This window comes from Choristoneura fumiferana, chromosome 21, assembly GCF_025370935.1.
Source record: "Choristoneura fumiferana chromosome 21, NRCan_CFum_1, whole genome shotgun sequence".
Classification (NCBI taxonomy): domain Eukaryota; kingdom Metazoa; phylum Arthropoda; class Insecta; order Lepidoptera; family Tortricidae; genus Choristoneura; species Choristoneura fumiferana.
In genome coordinates this window covers 2,084,098-2,090,106 of record NC_133492.1, presented here as the reverse complement: position 1 = coordinate 2,090,106, position 6,009 = coordinate 2,084,098, and positions in this window count along the sequence as shown.

Genomic DNA, 6,009 nt, shown 5'->3' with positions numbered 1-6,009 from the left:
GCCTCTCCCTTAGAATGCCACAATGATCGCCAACTTGCCACTTGCATCCACCGGCCTACCACTCTCACGATGTCATCAGTCCATCAAGTGAGAGGCTGCCAACGCTTCGTCTTCCGCTTCGGTTTCGGATGTAAAAGGCCATTAAAATGCCAATACGACGAAATGGAATGTCATCATCAGTATATCAGACGTAGGACGTCCACAGTTGGAAATAGGCCTCCCTCTTACCTCCCGTTGAAGCGGTTTGTATCCACCGTTAAAGCTAGAAAGGGCGTTTTTCCATTAGCCGGGCCGGCGCCGGCACCGATGACGGGGAAACAAAAATGGATGAAAATGTATGGCTCGCTTTTTAGGGTTCCGGAGCCAAAACGGCAAAAACGGAACCCTTATAGTTTCGCCATGTCTGTCTGTCTGTATGTCCGTCCGTCCGCGGCTTTGCTCAGGGACTATCAATGCTAGAAAGCTGTAGTTTTGCACGAATATATATGTAAGCTATGACGACAAAATGGTACATTAAAAAATTCTAATTTTTTTTAAGGCTACCTCCCATAGACGTAAAGTGGGGGTGATTTTGTTTTTTATCATCCAATCCTAGTGTGTGGTATCATTGGATAGGTCCTTTAAATTAGGGGTTTGGTACTACGATTTTTCGATTTAGTGATTTGTTTGCGAAATATTCCACTTGAAAGTGCAAATTTTCATGAAAATCGGGCGTCCCGCCCCCTCTAAAATCTGAACTGGTGGGTGGAACATTTAAAAAAAAATCAGGATGGTAGTAAGTATATAAAATGTTTCAAGGAAAACTATAACGGCTAAGTTTGCTTGAGAATTATTAGTAGGTAGTTTAAGAGTAAGTAGCAGCCTAAGGTATAAAAGATACCTAAATTTGGAAGATTCCGTATAAAATACGAAATCCTTAGAAAAATATTACTTAATTTTTTCGTAATGGCTACGGAACCCTATTTTGGCCGTGTCCGACAAGCTCTTCGCCGGTTTTTTTTATCACTTACCTACCGGCGCCGGCCCCGCATTGAGTCCCGCCGGCGCCGTCGGGGTATAATAGCTTGGGTACGGTGACACCATGTCATTAAGCAATTAAAGGGTTGTGACAATGTAAGTTATATTTATAATTATATTAAATATGCTTAGGGTGTGTAATCGATTTTATTAGTGATAGTTTATATTTTAACTAGTTTTTGTCTGCGGTTTCGCCCGCGTAGCAAGTGTTTTTTCTTGTCTATCGGATCTCACAAACCATGCGGTCTTTTTTTGGCACTATATCAAAACTAATAACGGTAAAAAAAATAACAAAACCCGTAATAACTAAATTGAATAACAAAGCAACAGTTCAAAACATCAAACATGAAATGGCGCCATTTCATGATATGCCTAGGGATTTCGTGATCTGGCGGATTTTATGATCGGCCGGCATATATAATAGAATCGAATAAAGCCGAATATGGGCAACCAGGAGAAAAATACCTACGTGAAGTTTTGAAAATTAGTAGGTAGTTGCCTTTCACGAATACGAATACGTTTTTTTCCTCCTAGATTTTATTAATTGTCTCACCCTAATAATCAATCAAAGGCTTCATTGTTTTCCATCCGTTGCATCCGTTGATATAAAAAACTAGCTTTTGCCCGCGGCTTCGCTCGCGCAGAATTAGTATGTAGTTTAAAACGTTTTTGATCCCACAGGAATCATAGTACATTATTTCAAGCAGCCTATGTGTTAATCTAACCAGTACCCCTAGTGTAAGTTTTCGGTTACAAAATACGTCTCGATCGCGTTCGCGTTAAAATCTCAATTTGTATGGAAACACGAACATCGCAAACGTTCCGCTAGAGGCGCTGTTCGTGTTTGTATACAAATTGAGATTTTAACGCGAACGCGATCGAGACGTATTTTGTAACCGAACACTAAGGGTACAGGGTATATAATTACCTGCAAATCCGTTAAGTAGTTTTTGCGTGAAAGAATAACAAACATCCATCCATCCATACAAACTTTCGCGTTTACAATATAGTAAGAGTAAGAAGTAAGATAAGATTACTTTATGTACATATAAAAATCACAAAGTAAATAAAACTTTGTAAAAATTGGTAACATTTGGAGATAGAAACCGTAATTTCCATTTGAAGAGCCGTGATTATAAGCAATCCTCTGGGTAGGTAATATAAATTTACATTTTCCACTTTTTTTGTTATGATACTTATTATACTCTTTATCTCATTTCGCCTTTCATTATTTTCCCAGTTTAGTTATCATTCTAACAAAGGCTAGGGGCTATTATAAAATTTCAAGGTAATTATTCGATTTCGTTATCTGGAGGCACGGCGCAGTGGCCCCGCCAAGTCAACAGTACAATGACTCTTTTCTTTGTTTGACAACCATATCATTCGTACCATCTTTTTTCAAACCATTTCGTTCGGTATTTTAACGCGTCTTTCTTGCAGCACTGGAATATAGTGGAAGGCATTTACAAAAATAACATTAATTTACATAAAGCACCTACTGTTACATAAAGTAACGAAATCTCAACAAAATCATACTGTAAATAACGTGCCAGTCTCGATTGAGATTATTTGTTTAGAAAAAACCTGCCAAAATCGTGTCGGACACGCCCAAGACAGAGTTCCGTGGCCATTACGAGCACATCAAGTAGTATTTTTCTAAGGATTTCGTATTTTGCACGGAACCTTCCAAGTTTAGGTATATTTTATACCTTAGGCTGCTATTTACTCTTAAACTACTTATAATTCTCAAGCAATCATAGCCGTTATTATAATTTTCGTTGTAAACTTTAAGGCTGAATATTTGCAATCCCCTATTGTTTTAAAAGACCTATCCAACGATACCCCAGACTATAGGGTTAGGTTAGTCGAGAAAAAAAATCACCCCCACTTTACGTCTATGGGACGTACTCTAAAAAAAATTATTTAGTTCTTTTTATTTATCCACTGTCGGCGTGACTGATGTGTATATTCATGCCAAATCACAGCTTTCTAGTACTAACGGTCTCTAAGTTTAGCTGCGGACAGACAGACGGACAGACATGGCGAAACTATAAGGGTTCCTACTTGACTACGGAACCCTAAAAAGTAGTGAAGTTTCTTGTTTTTTGAGTTTGAGTTGAGTCTATAAAAAAGGCCAGATTTTGGCCAAATTAAATAATATAATATATTACTGTAATTCTTGTAACTCTAAACTCGGCTTTATGCCTGGGGACCGAAGGCTTGGCTGTTCATGAGATTTCAATACTTTAGCTTTTATAAGCAAACCATCTCAACCGAGACTTGGCACGTCTTTTAACAGTATGTTTTGTTAGAATTATATTTTTAATGCTAAAACCACAAGGCTAGACTTGCTCACAAAGAAAAGACACCAATTGTTTTAGACTTAGCTGTATGCCGGTTTGAATTTGGAGCACATTCTTTTGTTTGCCTTTAATTTTCAGTTTATCCATTTACTTTCGCGTCGTGGTACCTAATTGACGGCCATTTTTTAATTGAAAGAAACGTCGTGCATTGTAATGAAGTAAATTAAATAAGTGTTGAAGTTGGAGGACTGTGACTCGTTTTAACTTTAACACTTTGTTTTTTTAATAAGTTGTAGATAAATATTTGGTCTGCTCATTGTAAGTTTAAGTGTTTAATTGCGTAAATATCGATTTGATCTAGGCAAATTCGTTGGCGTCAGATAATACTTTGTAGCTTGACATTCCCTATTTTTATTTTAAATATTCTGGTTTCACTGGCTACCATGAATTTGTGGCGCTTGTTTTTGAAACGATGGGGCCGTGGTCAACGGACACAAAAAAAAGTTTTAACGCTTTCACTGCCACCGACGCACATATGCGTTATCGGAACTTCACCCAGTGCCGCTGTCATAATTATTCATACATTATGAACGCACATGTGCGTCGGTGGCACCAGTGGAAGTCAGGTGGCAGTGAATGCCTTAAAAGACTTGTCTAGGAGGTTAGTTCTGGCCTCGGGGGACTCTAAAGCTGGCGATTATCTCTCGCAAAGAATAGGGATAGCTATACAAAGAGGTAATGCGGCCTGCGTTTTGGGATCCATGCCAGCGACGTCTCTTGACGTGTTTCCCTTATAAAATAATGCTACCTAGGTATCAAGTTAGTTAATAATTGAATTTGTCAGTGTCAGAATCATTATCAAAATAATTCCCTGGAGTCTATCTAACCGCAGCCTCAGATGTCGTACACACAAATATGCGCCCACTGCGTAAATATTTTGAAAAGCGCATATGTGTTCGAGACAGTCATCGCGTGACAGAATATTGTTTAAAAATTGTACATACATACGTAGGTACATATAATCAGAGGTGAGACGTATTTACTGGAATAGGTTTTGGCTTGGACGCGTGAGTACGCGTTCTCGCCCGCGATTCTTTTAGCGTACGAGTATTTAGGAGTACGGCGGCTGACAACGTTCCGCCAACTTGAAAACAATCATTTATTGTACACTTTTTTATAAAAAATTGCTGATAGTCCAAAGCCTGCATAAAATATTATTATGAAGGGAAGTTTTTAGTCGGTATTTAATAAAAGTTAAAATTAAAAAAAATATGAAGTGTGAAGACGTGAAGACGGAACTATGACGCGGAATTCGATAGTTCGATATTCGTAAAACTACTAAAACTAGTACGGTCTATACGCAATCACAGGAGCGCATTTACGGGAATAATTTTGTTTACGCAATGAGTCAATGAGTTAAGTACTCGTAGATACTCGTGGACCTAGTCTTTGGATCTAGTCTTTTTGTGGACGCGTACTCGCAAGACTCAGTCCTTGTTTTGCTTAGTACGTCTCACCTCTAGCCTCTTTCCCGTAGGGGTAGGCAGAGACCACTTCTTTCCACTTGCTACGATCCTTACATACTTGTTTTGCTTCGTCCCCTTTCATTATTCCCTTCATACATGCTCTTTGGTTTAGGGTACTCTTGACCTGGCCTGGGCTTGAAAATTTAATTGGACAGTTATTCTTGGCTACGATTAGAGGTAAATAATCACAAAAAAAAACCTGCCTTCATTTATGGCAGTTTCGACTATCACGTGTAAGGGGACCCGGGCTACTGTAGCTGGGGGGGGGGGGGATATTGTATCTGAGCCGTCTGATAGCGTCCTTACGACGCCATGTTCGCCATGTTCATGTGTGTTGTGTGAAGACAGTCTTCTGGCGAACACAACGTAAAATGGCCGGGAAGAACATGGCGTCGTAAGGACGCCTAGGCTCAGATACAATATGACCCCAGCAACAATAGCCCCGGGTCACCTTACCCAATTTCTGTTCTATTTGTAGGGTTATGTGCCTCGAAAAAAAACGCAACCTTCTATCCTATTTTCGTGGACTAGCAGTTTTGTACATTAGATTAGACATTTTAATCGTAGTTCAACTGATCGTTGGACATGTATCTATAAATTTCAGCAGGTGCATTAATAATTTTTAATTTTTGAAGTTTTGTCTTTAGGAGAGGAATTGAAGTATTTAAGTAAAAAAGCCGTGGTGGCCTAGTGGTTTGACATATCGCCTCTCAAGCAGAGGGTCGTGGGTACGAACCCCGGCTTGCACCTCTAAGTTTTTCGAAATTCATGTGCGGAATTACATTTGAAATTTACCACGAGCTTTGCGGTGAAGGAAAACATCGTGAGGAAACCTGCACTAACCTGCGAAGCAATTCAATGGTGCGTGTGAAGTTCCCTATCCGCACTGGGCCCGCGTGGGAACTTTGGCCCAAGCTCTCTTGTTCTGAGAGGAGGCCTGTGCCCAGCAGTGGGACGTATATAGGCTGGGATGGAGGGTGAAGCCAGAGATGGGGAATGTCTGAAAATTTTAGAAACGCTTTTAAACTTTTTATTGAAACTGACATGAGCTTATATGTGTGTGTAGATGAAAAACAGGGTCGGTATTTCCATTTCGGTATTATCCGAGCCGGTAAAGAGTTGTCACCTGTCAAAACGATCGAGACCAAAGACACATAAATTAT